Raw genomic sequence first — 14,419 nt, forward strand, 5'->3', positions numbered from 1 at the left:
GGGTCAACCAAGAAGTAGAAGGCCGAGAGTGGAAAGCCTGCAGGAAGAGAGTCTCCTCCAAGGAAGGGTTAGAGGACTTCCAGCCACCCCTCTGTTTCAATATTTCCAGGATGTCTCCAAAGGAGACATCATCAGGGGGTGACGGAGGGGACCCCTCCCCATCATCATAGTCTGTATGCTCTGTGAGAGACATCTCAGGAGAGTCAAGGTGTTTCCTCTTACACGCCTTCTTCCGAGGAGGTTCTTCAGTGGGGAAGTCTGAGGTTTCCTGCAGCTTGTGCTCTCGGTGTCCTGGGGAGGTGTCCCATGGTAGCTGTAGCTCAGAAGGAGCAGGGAGGAGTGCCGACGTAGGAGAAGCACTTCCAAAAGCAAGCACCCTCTCCATCACCCAGAAAGTAGGCCTGCCTGAAGAGGAATGGGACCCCGGAACAGAGTAGGGCAATCTTGGAACCGGGGTCACACCCCTCTCCGTCAGACCTGCTCCCGAGGATGGAGCCTCAAGCAAGATCAGGGCAGGCATTGTTCTCGGATCCAAGGACAAAACAGATAAAAAACTTGGAACCGTGCTCAGAACCGAGGGTTCCGCCCCCTCCCCAACCATAAGACTGAGGAAGGGACAGTTCCAATGGAACCGAAACCCAAAGGGGTGGCCTCAAAGCCTCAGTGAGGGTCACTGTTGGCACCGAGGAATGGGTTTCCACCAAGGACGTCAGAGCACTGGGCTTTGGAACCAGAAGCGTCGGATCCGAAGGAGGAGTATAAGTGGGAGTCCTAGGAACAACAGACCCAAACCACAAAGTGGGATGAGTCTTAGGAACGTTTGTTATCCCTCTGGCTGTCAACAACTGGTCCAGCAGGCGCACCACATTGAACTCAGAAAGACTCCTGGTGGACCTTGTGGACACTCCTGAAGGAGAGTCAGGCCGGTCCAGAAAGGGGTTATACGTCAGGCCTAAGAACGGGTCCAATGAAGGAGATTACCGCGTCTGTAGTGTTTGAGTTATCGACACCATAGTGTTTAACTTGGAGACAGGTGATAGAGGAATCAGCAGTGTCGAGAAGGGACTCGGTGCCTAGGAGGCACTCGGAGTCGAGGTTATCATCGGTTCCAAAGGGATTGTCGGAACTACCTTTGATGCGGTAAAAGGTGAAGTAGGTGCTGAAACTATTAAAGAAAGTAAGGTCAGAGCTGTGGTTGTCACTGTAGATAGGACTGGTGCCGTAGAGGGTCAGTGCTGAAGGTGGCGCCGACGTCTAAGTTTCTGTAATATCTATGATACTAGATAAGGAAGCAACTGGAGCAGAGGTCAGAACAGAAGCAATGGTCGCAACTGGAGCCGATGAAGCAATTCTGTGGTCCGCTGAAGATTTGTGGGCCTTATGTTTATGGGATGTTTTTTGTCCTTCACTGGAGGGATTGAGACCTCCGACACAAAGGACCTCTGAGAAAGGTGAGACTAACAGGCCTTTCAAAATCAGTTTATTTTTTCTCTCATTCAGCATCTGCTGACTAAAACTTAGGCAAATCTGGCAAGGAGGTTTCACAGAGAGGTGAGAAACCCCCAGACAATACACACAATCATCATGCGAGTCACTGTTAGGGAGTTTGCCATTGCAGGAAGTGCAATGTTTAAACCCCGAAGCCCCTTTTTTTCCAGACATATCCATACACATGAAGAAACAAACTAACTACTGACTAAAGGATGTGAAAAAAGAGAAGAAGAAGATACCAACGATGGTATCAAACAATACCACAAGGGTAGGAGAGGGCGTACCAATAATGGTATAAGAAATACCCGACAGGTACACCTAAACAGATAAAAGAGGGTAGAAAACGAGTTAGCTTAGGAAAAAAATTTAAAAAAAAAACACAAATATTTTTAAAATATGACACTTAGCTGGAGAGCTCGGTGAAACGCTGTTATATGGCTGTGCGGCAAATGAGATCTGAGGTAACTGGGAGAAGGGCATCGTGGGTAGCAGCGTAACTCGAGAGTTTTTGGTGTACGCGAGCTTGGCATTAGGCCAACTCGGTTCGGAGGGCATGGAACCAAACCCAACAGTGATGAATGGGAAGAAGATTAACATCAGATTGGGTTCTTTCTGACCCAGCTGAATCTTCCCAATAATCAAATGTCAAATAAATAAATAAATCAGATCAGAAGGGACCTGCGTTTCAGAAAGGATCTGACTTCTTACGTACTTTTGTAAGAGACTCTGTTAAACCGATGCTGAAGCCAAAGAACAATCATGAGACCTTTGTAGGAGGCTTCGTTAAAGAAGTCGATGCTGAAGCCAAAGAATGATCAGGAGACCTTTTATGAGACTCATTTTGTTTTGACATAAAGTCAGATTTGTTTTTGTCAGGCTTTTTGGAAGGGATTTGAGTCCCAGTGACTGAGGAAGAAAGGAGAAGACCTCTTAACACTAACTTATTTCTGCGATCCGTTAAGGCTCTAGTATTGAAACCGGAGCAGATCGAATAGTCCGCTTTGAGGTGAGCAGGACCTAGATAGTACACACATTCCCTGTGGACATCAGAGTTGGAAAATTTGTGCTCACAGGTAATGCATTTTTTTAATTTGTCAACCATATCAAACCTTACTACACAAGAAGCAGGAAATACACTAATAAACTCTTTAAAGACAAAGGTTTTAGCAAACTATAAATATAGAAGGGATTTATATAGGTTGGTGCTAGGCTATCAGCCCTAGGGCCTATACAAGCCTAGCCATAACAATTCCCTGGCTATATCTTCCCACAGTATTTACTCCCCTGGACCTCTGTCTAGCAGGGTGACTGACGTAATACCCGGGGTGAATTTCCTATCTCCCATCCAATCATCAAGGTTCCTTTTGAAGAGGGCCAAAGAGGCATTTTGCTTGGCATGTATGGGCAAGTCTATTCCAGAGTCTGGGGAATCTCTGCGTCAGGAACCTATCCCTCCAGCATGTTTTGTTCACTAAGATGACAAGGTTTAGATCCCTGGAGTGTGTGTCTCTGAGAGATTGGGATTTCTTTAAGTGTAGCACGTCCAACAGCTCTGGGTTTGACATGGCCTTGTATGTTAAGCAGAGATTGCCTCTGAGTAGACAATATGCGACAGAGTATAGGTGGAGTTTTTTCAGATGGTCAGCATAGGGCATCTGCTTTAGGCGTGTGATTCTTTTAGTGAGGTATTTCAGCGTCCTTTCTAGTTGTTGCAGATGTCTTGAAAGGTACATACCAAACAGGGGGGTTGTATTCCATAATGGGTCTAATGAGGGGATGAGTACAGTGGGACAATTACCTGCTTCTTTCTGGATGAAAAGCCCTTAGTGATGAGGTGTACCACAGAAGGATTTCCTGACTGTTGTGGTGATGTGGTTATCAAAGGTGAGAGCACTATCCACCTGTGTCCCTAAGTCTCTTATCACACTTTCGGTGTTTAGTGTACCGCCACCTATGTGGTAATTCATGGGTACATGTTTTTTCCCAAAAGGGACAACTATACATTTCTTGGCATTAAGCTTGAGCCCATGGCTCTGGCACCAAGCATCTGTTTCTGTAAGGCCCTTTTGTAGAGTATCCACATAATTTGGGGATTCAGTAATGGCTCCCAGTTTGCAGTCATCTGCAAACTTTGTTATCCAGAGTCCCTTAGTGTTGGCCTGTACTTCAGAGAAGTAGATGCCAAACAAGAGCGGTCCCAGGACTGAACCCTGAGGTACTCCACTTGTCACTTGTCTGGAGCTGAATTTGTAGTTGGCGACTTTTACAGTGTGGGTTCTGTCAGTAAGCCAGTTGGCAACCCATCAAGTGATGTAGGGATTAATGCCCAGCTTAGTAAGTTTATCTATGATTCCAGAGTGAGGGATGGTGTCGAAGGCCTTGGCAAGGTCCAGATAGGCTGTGTGGACCACCTTACCCTTGTCCACGGCTCTGGAGACTGATTCAAAGAAGTCAGTCAGGTTCAGGAGACAAGATCGGCCCTTCACGAACCCAAACTGTGTAGGGTCCAGTTTTTGAAGGCTGCCAATGACTTTGTTTATAAGTTCCATGATAATACGTTCCATGGCCTTGCAGATCAGGCTCGTCAGACTGATGGGGCAGTAGTTCCCGGGATCCAAAGTGGATTCCCCCTTGTGGAGTGGGATAACTGTAGCTGTGTGCCAGTCAGTGGGCATGAAGCCTGAGGTGAGGCTATGATTAAACATGACACTTTGGTAAGGTGCCAGCTCATTTCATAGTTCATGTAGTACACAGCCTGGGATGTCGTCTGGTCCCATGGATGCTGTATTCTTAGCTTTGGAGAGTGCATTTTTTACCTGTGTGGCTATTACCAGAATTTGGCAGTCTTTCGGTATTTTGATGGGCCCTTTAGGGGTGTGAGGGGGGTGAAGTTTGCACTGAATCGATCTGCCAGGATATTGGCAATATCCTTGGGATCAGTATATTTAATGCCATTCTGTTGTAGCTCAGAGCAGATCTGAGCATTGCCATTTAGATTCTTGACATAGCTACAGAATGCCTTGTGGTTGTCTTTGGAATCTTTGGCAATTTTATTTTTGGAACTAGCTTTGGAGGATTTTATGAGGGATCTCAGTTTATTACTGAGGCTGGTAAGGGAGTTTTTTGCATCCTGTGATTTTCTTCTTTTCTGCAACAGTTTCTTCCTTTTGTTGTAAAGTTTGTTTATGGTAAGGGTCCACCAGATTGGCTTCCTTTTTTTGGAGGAGACTGTCTTGGTTCTATTGGGGATGGCACTATTCATGCATGAGTGGATGTGCTCGTACAGTGCCTTAGTGTAGGATTCAGCAGTCGAACTTTCAGTTCCCATCTGCATGGGTGTCATGAAATTTGTCACTTCTGACTTGAGTAGCATGAAGTTGGCTTTGGAGAAGTTTTTTTTACGGAGGTTTCCTTACTGGGGGGTGGGGTGGCATGTGGATGTTAAGCTACTATAATTAGAGACAGCAAGGCTTTACCATGTCTAGGCAATTCCAATTCTATATCATAGCTCAGAAAAATGATCTCCCTCATCACACCAATCTATCTCTAAGTATTCTTTGAGTGAAACATAAGAAGTACATTGTAATTAACATTTAAGAATACAATAAAAGGCAGTTCAGAGAAAAATAAAGTTTAAAATTGCGCAAAGGTATACAGGTAGTTGCTTCCACAGCAAACTTAATACTTATGAATTTAATATAACATTGCACACTTTAGTTTATTGTTTTAAAGGCAGCCATTGCACTCTTTCTTAGGGCTAAACGTTAATGTTTAATGAAAGCATGCATCCTGTTTTTCAAATCTGGGAGAGAGATACAGAAAAGAAAAAACAGATGGCAATCAGTATATGTGGGAACAGGGGATGTAACATGCAATTTAGCATAGGTAACTTTAATTTTGACTAGGAAGTGCCTGTGGGTGAAGCCACTGATTTGGGGCACCTGCTCCTATTTGAAAGGATAAACTTCAGTTGTTGAAAATATACATAGTTTTGTGTATTTGTTCAGAATTAAAAAAGGATGGGGGTTCCGGAAACTTACTTAGCTTTTTTTTTATCATATCATATCAACAAATCATATCCACCCCTACCAGGATAGGTAAACCCAACCAAAAAGAAAGCATACTTGACTGGGTACTCATTAATAGTCACCCCCAACTGTACACCTCTGGTACCCTCCCCGATAACCTAAGCGATCACCTTCTCACATATATAATTAATCACAAAGCTATTAACCCTCAATAACCCTTACTCAGAAGAGTTAGAAACAAAAAAAACTTTGACCCAGCCAAATTCCAACAGGAACTAAAATCATGCAACTGGTCTATTCTAAAACACTTCCACTTAGAGGAAGCAGATATATATACTTTAAAAATAAATTCCTTGAGATCCTTGACTTGCATGCACCTGTTCATTCAAAAAGAACAAAGGCAAAAAAATGCACCATGGCTTTCTAAAGAGCCTAGACTCAAAATTACCCTTAGAAACAAAGCATTGGCTTTATGGCATTCCACTAAAGACACCCAAGATCACATTAAATACAGGCAATCGAAGAATGAAACTAAAAAATCCATTTTACAAGATAAAAAACAATACTACTGTAATTTACAGAGAGTAAATCAAAAATAACTCTCAGAAGTTTTGGGCAGGTTTGAATAATCTACTACATCCTGGACAAACTTCTACCCCTATCCCCGCTGCCACTATTGATAAACCCCAAGAGGATGTTTCAGACAGTTTTAACTGATTCTTTACTGAGACAATTGAAGCCCTAGCTAGCCAACTACCTCCTAGCTCCCCTGGCCCTGAAAGTACCACCCCTAAAAACATACTCTCATTTAGCTTCCAACCATTCGCCACGTCACTTATTCGTATCTTGATCAAAAAACTAAAACCCACCACACTCTCTGCTGACCAACTTCCTGCCGAATACCTACAAAAATCAGCTGATGCTATTGCTTACCCTGTATCAATACTAATCAGTCGAGCCATAGTAGAAGCTAAAATTCCCACCATCTGGAAAATATCCTATGTAATCCCACTTCACAAAGGAGGCATCTGTACTGAATTCTCCAGCTATAGGCCAATAGCTTTACGCTCTCCCTTGCAAAGATTATGGAAAAATGTATTCAAAGACAACTCGTGCACCACCTAATACAGAATCACCTCATGGCAGACACCCAGCATGGCTTCTAACCTCACCACACCACTACCTCAGCCCTACTAGCCTTCACCAATACCATAAACCATAATCATAACAATAACCATATATCCTCAGCCCTTTTCTTGGATCTTTCCAAGGCATTCGATATGGTTGATCACCAACTTTTAATCCACACCCTGCAAACATTCTGTCTAGATACTAAAGCCCTTCAATGGTTTAAATCCTACCTGAATAATAGACAGCAAGCTGTTCTTTGGCAGAACAAACTCTCTAACCTACTACCTAACACCCTTGGAGTACCACGAGGCTCTATACTAGGGCTCCTGCTGCTCTCCATCTTCATCAACGACCTGAATACTGTCATCCCAAAAGTCAGCTGTATCCAATACGCTGACAACTCTACCCTGATTTGCTTGGCCACATCTCCAACACAGTGATGGTCAGCTACCCAGACCACCTTTAACACAATAGAAAACTGGCTTTCTGAACATTGTCTGATACTAAATTCCAAAAAAAAACTAAAATGCTGTTATTTTCACCAACACATAGGTCTATTGCTTTTACCTTTACTATAAATGCAAATGATGGTCAATAATCTCCCGTGACCCCTCTACAAAACTAGAAGGTGTCATTATAGTTAATAATCTAAAATTCGAACTACATGTCAACCAATCGATCAAAACCATCAATAAAAAACAAGGGACACTTTACAGAATAAAAGCCTTCCTAACCCTTCCAGCTAAAATTGCCACAGCTCGCTCTCACCTTCTTTCAACTCTTTTGTATGCATCCCCTCTACTCTCTAATTTAAACAAAACTGTCCTTAAACTGGGCTGCCTTTTAGGACACATCATTAAATAAATCTAAACCAGCTTGGGTGTCTTGAACTACCCAGTCTAATCCAGTACAACCAATTGATTATGGCCCATAAAATCCTTTATAACCCAGACAATACTCCTGCACTTAAAAATCTTACCACCCTCTATAATAATCCTAGACTGCATTGATCCTCTAACAGACTCCTAATTCAGTTGTGCAAAATTAACAACACAGCTGGTGAGTCTCTTGTTGCAAACTCTGTAGGTAGATCTTGGAACTCTCTTCCAGCTGATATTAATTCACTTTCCTCCCTAGGTCAATTTAAAACTAGACTCAAACAACATCTGGCAATAAACTGGCTATGTTATTGTATCAAGCCTGGCTAACTCTCCTCTAGAATGTGTAAAATCTGTCAAACATCTTACTGTGTAATTTAATCCAGACTTTCACTTGGGATTAACTCCAACCTGTGGAACTTGTTTATCTTGTTTGCTTATGTAATCACTGTAAATATTCTATTTGTAATATGTTATGTTGGATCTGTTTACCTTGGAGCTTTTCTCCCCGGGCTACCACTGAAAATGGACATGCATCCAGTCGGACTATCCCGGTCAACAAATGTAAAATAAAATAAAAAAATGAAATTGTTTGACTGTTTTCTTTGAAGGAAAAAAAAAAAAGACTTGAAAATGTGACACAGGACAGGTTCAAATGGAGAGAAGAAGAAGTGATTGCATATGAGATCAACCTACCAAACATCAATACGTGCATATAAGCCACAAGATGGAAATACACATTAAAACAGTCAAATATGTTAGGTGGGGGTTGTTCTCTTTTCTGTTAATATATGTTGCAAGCAATAATGTAATAAAGCTATTTTTCAAAAAGTATAATAGGTGGGAGTTATAGATGTCTATCATAATGGCTACTCTGTCTATATTATCATGGAATGTTAATGGCTGTAAGATACAGAGAAAAAAGCAAAGAATACTGCATTATATCAAGAAATGTAAGGTGCAAATAGCACTGTTGCACTAGATACATCTGGATGAAAATGAGCATGTGAAATTGACAAAGAAAAGATTTTAAGATGGATATTCAGTGGAATATTACAGGCAAAAGAAGAGAGAATAATAAAAATGATTGCTATAGAGACTGCAATAGTGAAAGAAGAAAAAACAAAAAGACAATAATGGGAAATTTGTAGTAGAAAGGGGGCTATTGTCAGGGAGGAGGAATACCCTGGCATGCATTTATATTCCATCAAAAACTGCTATTACAGAACTTACAAAAATGTTGGGGAAAAAAATAATCAGTTTTCAACAGGCAATATTATTTTTGAGAGGATATGTCAGATTTCTTAAGAAATGTATAATATTTGGTAAGGAAGATGTGAATTCACTAGACTTTAGTCTTCAAAGGATAATAAGTGGGCTAGATTTGATAGAAATTATAATTCACAGAAATGAAAGTTATGTACTTACCATAACGATAGATCCATGTTGCTCTCTTTTTGTCTGGTTCAACATGTGGGTTGCTATATCCAGTCAGATCCAACCTTGGCAAATAATATCAAAGCTTTGGATCTGAGAGACCTGACTCCTCCCCTACCCACAGTTCCCCTCTCCTGCCTGAATTACCTCAGACTGAGTTTGCTGACTGACCAAATGATTTCACACTATGTAGAAAAAGACAAGGAGGAAAACACAACAAACACTATATAGTGTAAGAGTTACCAAGGGATCAGACAGGGTTCAAAGGAGGTCTGGCTGATCCCTAGAAGTAAACAATGACAATTTTGTAGGAGGAAGGAGGGAGGGGAATTGAACTAGATGAAAAAAAGACAACATTGATCTGTTGTTATGGTAAGTACATAACTTTTGTATCAAATCTTGTCTTTTTTCAATCTGATTCAACATGCGGGACAAATTCCCAAGCTAACCAACAGGGATCTGGGTGGCCTCAAAGATGGATATTCCTGAGTAAGTAACAGCTGAAAGATGTGTGAATTCTGGACTGCACATCTAACTTGTAGTCATACAAAGGCATGAGTTGAGGACCATGTTGCTGCAGTGCATATGTTAATGACAGACACTCTTTTTGCAAATTTCATTAAAGTTGCCATTGCTCTGGTACACTGTGCCTTAGGCTTTGGTTGTAAATATACGGGATCACCATGGAATACCAAAATTTCACAATCCCGAGGACCACAATCTTGAGACTGCGGAATCTCAAAACAAAAAAGTAAAACCTACAACAAACTATTCTAATGTGTATGCAAGCCCCCCTGCACCCCCCACACCCCCTGCAACGTAAATATACCAACTCCGAGACTGCACTACAGTGGAGTGAAAGGCAAAGTTCCTATTACACACTGTACGGCAATCCCCATTCACTATGTTTGAGATTCCACAATCTCAAGATTCCTCGGGATTCAGAATTTCGGGATTGTGGATTTTCATTATTTCGTAGTGATCCCAAATATATACCTTATGAACAACAGACAAATTAAATACAGTCTGCTAACTAGTTTGAGAGGGTTAACTTAGATAATGATTTCCCATTTTTTTTCTTGGAGAAGGATATAACAGTTGATCTGATTTATTTTAGTACGATGAAGACAGAACTTGAGTTGTCTATGTACATCTAAGGTGCACTATTTATGTTCTCCTTTCTTGGTTAAATTTGGAAGGAAAACTGGTAAATCAATCTGCTGGTTTAAGTTAGATTCTGAAGCTTCCTCTTACTTAGGAAGAAAGGAAAGGTTTGTTCTCAATGACACTCGGTCTTTATGAAAAGTACGGAAGGGAGATTTGCATGAGAGTGCCTGTAGTTCTCCCACATATTTTGTAAAATGTAATGACAACCAGAAAAATAGTCTTCCACAAAATAAATTTCATATGTACAGATGCTGCTTTGGGAGGGTTTTTGGGTTAGAGACTGGAATAAGATGATAACATCCCAGACAGGGACTGGATCATGAAATAAGAGGTCTCAACAGAAAGGTTCTTCTAAGGAAGGCTTTGGTCACTTTGAGGGAAGCAGTAGAAGCATTGTTGAGCCCTATGTAAAAGTTTGAAATGGCTGCTAATTGCACTTTAATTGTAGAGTAAACTGACCCAGCCATGAAAAGCTCTGAAAGAAACTCCAACATTTCTGGTAGAGGAGTTGAAAAAGGGTCTAGCCCTTTAGAAGAGGCTCACATGGAAAAAATGCTTCAATTTGCTCTTGTACTTTTTTTGGCTGACTTTTTTTGCGAGGAAGATATAATATGGACTACCGGGGAAGAAAGCCTTGCATTTCTGGTAGTTGCTAGAATTGGAGAAACCATATGAGTTAGCTTTAGGGTCTTGAGGTCCAGTACAAGTAACCAAGACGGGTGACTGAGTAGATCTAGAAATGGATCCAGAACCCATGGTGGGAAAACCAGGTGAGGCGAAATAAAGGGGAACCATATCTGCCAAGGCCATACAAAAGAATGGGGATTACCCTTGTCTTGCACTCCAAAGATTGTGATAAGAAAGGCATAATGGAGACCTGGGAACCAAGAATGGACTACATCATCTCTCAGTGACTGTCCCTGTGAAGGGATTAGGACAAAGTAATTTCTGCTGTTATTGTTTAGGTATAAAGGTGTGCACCAGCAGCTGAAAATTGCTGTTATCACTCTTTGATTGAGAGACCACTCATGAGACAATAGTATAGTTCTGCTCAGTTTGCCCACTAGGATGTTGGACATTCCAGGTATGTGTGTTGCTACTTGAAAGTGATTTGAAGACATCACTCTCATGGCTTCTCAGCAAAAAGGCTATAATTGAGTTACACCTAATTTGCTGATGTACTAAACCACTGACATATTGTCTGAGTGTATGGCAATCACATCCTTGGGCAGATGTTCCTGCGATGCCTGCAGTGTAAAGAGGACCACTCAACTCCAAGACACTGATGTGAAGTCTGGTGTCTATTAACGATCATGTTTCCTGGACCGTCTTCCCTTTGAAATGCCACCCACCTGAGAAGGGAAGCACCTGTAGTCACTGTGGCTCTCAATATTGGGGAAAGGAAGTGTCTGCCCTGAGTTACTGAGTTGGATTAAATCCACCACAGACTGTAGTCTCTGCAGACCTGAGTGAGATGTACTCTGCAGTGGAGGAGATGTAGTTTTTGTGACCACTACACAAATAGTGTCCACTACAGAACTTTCATGTGATATCTGGCTAAAGGAACCATCACTTTAGAGGAAGCCTTCAGACTTAGGAGGCACAAGGCAAGTCAAGCCTGGGGGCTGGAATGTTTTACCCTCTAGAGAGCTACGGATCTGACTGATTTGACTCATGCTGAGGAAAGTTTTGTTATCTGATGTACAGTGTCCATGTGGAAACCTATGAATTTTATGGATTGAATAGGAGACATATTGCTCTTATTGGTGTTTATAGAGATGCACAGTTGTGCTGTAGGTGCAATAGGAATGAATGATGTCTCAGAAGTAAACCCCTAGAATTAGCATTTAGAAGCCAATCACCTAGATACAAGAAAGTGTGGATCCCCTGTAGCGTGAGATAGGCTGTCATGGCTGCCATTATCTTGGAAAAACACCTGGGGGGGCTTTGGTGAGACCAAACTGCAGCACTCTGAACTGATAATGGTTGGCTCCCAGCTGGAGATGCAGGAATCTCCTGGATTGCCTGTGGCTCTTGATATGATAGTAGTTGTGATGGAAATCAATACAGCATATCCAACAGTCCTTCCTCAAAAGAGGTAGAATGGACTGAATTCTGACCATATGGAACTTTGTCTATTTTGCAAATTGATTCAGACTGGTAAGATACAATACTGGTCTGAGGTCCCCTGTATTTTTTGGAACTAAAAAAAAAACATTGAATAGACTCTGGATCCTAGCTGGTCTTGGCGGAATGGATGGATGACTCTTTTTCCAATACCCTTGAAACATTTGTTGCTGCAGATTCCAAATGACTAGGTGGAGTATCGGGAATTTTTTGTTTGGTCTTTGAGGGTACTAAAAAGGGTATTGTATAACACCTGGCAATGATCCTTGGCACCAAAGAATTGTAAGTTTTATTTTGCCAGGCTACAGGATGTAAGGAGAAGTGCCCCCCAATAGCCTCCCAAATGCAGCAGATGGGAAAGCATTCAGGAATGCTGATAAGGTTTTTATGTGAAAGGTCCATGGGAACCTTGGTTTTGTGGACCACCTCTGCCCTGTGGACAACATCCAGTGGAATTGCCTCTGCAAGGCCTATCCCCAGGAGTGTCCTCGTGAAAATCTTGAGATGTTTGGAACCACATTTTTCTTCCTCCTTTTTAATTCCTGGAGAAGGATCTCTGAGGGGTTGCAAAATGGATTCCAATGGCAGGCAAGGCCTTACCATCCTGCTCACTCCTGGTAAGTGTATCCTTGTCTTTTGATCAAAATAAAGTGGCTATATTGTAGGAGGGATTTATGAAGAATATCTTAAAGGTTTCCACAAAGTCACAGAGCTGCATCCAGGCATGATGTTGCATAGTAATACCTGCGCTAGCTGCTCGAGCTGTGCTATCTGCTGCAGTAGACAGCAGTCTCAAGGCAACATTCAATAATGACTTTAGGGTAGGCAGCTGGGTATCCACAGATGTTTAGATATCTGATGGTAAGTTACCTGCCAGGGAATTTGAAATCTCTCTGGAAACATGTCAGGTGTGTCATGTAGTTCAGTGAACGAACACAGATTGTGGCGGAAGCATAAATCCATTTTCTGGTCTGTCCAATGCCCTCATCTTCCTGTTCAGGGATGGACATAAGAACTTTTTTTGGACAGTTCCTTTTCTGTGGCTGCTGCTACCACCATGGCATCTACAGGGGAACCTTTAGCCTAATGTTTTCTTTCCTTGGAAGCAACTACAATTTTGTCTGGTTTCTTCAGGATGGGCTCTGCCACATCAAGTTCCTTCCAGGTTTTTTGGGCAATGAGGCTGACTAAGGCATCAGGAGGAGGGACCACTCAGTATGTTGAAAGGCTGGACCCACAAATTCAAGGATATAACTGGTACTGAAATCAAGAACATTTTGCTTTATTTGTAGATACATTTATTTTGTACTTGCTAAATCCAAAAGAGGACATTTCAGCTTTGTTGAATATTTTAAAACAGTTTCAAGTCTTTCCAGGATATAAAATGAATTAAGATAAAAAAAGGACTATAGCGGTAAGCTATGTACTCACAAATCGGTTCAGCAATACTCATATTTAAGATGACATGATAAAATTAAGTGTTTAGATTTATGGATTAAAAAGGGTTCTGTTATAGTAGCTAAGTATATGTGAGAAAAGAAAGATGATATGGAAACTGAGAAAGTGGGAGCTCTTGACTATGGATATGGATAGAAAAATACAAGCAGAGAAAATGTTTTAGTCCCTTTAGTTTTATATACAGGTCAGGTATATTTTTATCAACCTGAGAGAAGTTGTGGCCAATAGTTAATAAATAGTTGAAGGAATGTGGGAGGAGAAGAGGGCAAATGTTAAGTGGGTTAATTTGATCTTCCCCATAAAAAAGGCGGTTGAGGATTATCTGATTTGAATGGATACTTTAGAGCCTTGCAATAAAACTCATTTACATAATACAAGCAGAAGGTTATATGTCAAACTGAAAAGAGATGATGATGAAATGGAGAAAGTTTAAGAAATAATAAGAAAGTAGGATTGTGTGTAAAGATCTTTAAGGAGAACAACCACCACCATACATAACATTAGAGTCATAAAGCTGTAGAAAGTATTCTAATACTTAAGCCAACGTGGGGATGGAGAAAGGAGATTTTTGCCAGTAGCCATGACTGCAAGTAAAGGTGTAGATAAGGCAAGAGTGGGCTGGAATGTACTAGAGAAAAATGTCAAATGATTCAAGACATTTGGAGCAAATAACTACAGAGGAAAATGTAACAGAATGGGATG

At 41.5% G+C, this 14,419-nt stretch overlaps 1 protein-coding gene across 1 annotated transcript in view; it reads right to left on the bottom strand.

Moving 5' to 3' along the window:
• LOC122805771 (synaptonemal complex protein 1-like) overlaps positions 1-14,419 on the bottom strand; it is a 5,909,626-nt gene that overhangs the window by 3,630,546 nt on the left and 2,264,661 nt on the right. The window lies entirely within an intron of this gene.

This window comes from Protopterus annectens, chromosome 7.part0, assembly GCF_019279795.1.
Source record: "Protopterus annectens isolate FY-2018-M chromosome 7.part0, PAN1.0, whole genome shotgun sequence".
In the NCBI taxonomy this organism is placed as follows: domain Eukaryota; kingdom Metazoa; phylum Chordata; order Ceratodontiformes; family Protopteridae; genus Protopterus; species Protopterus annectens.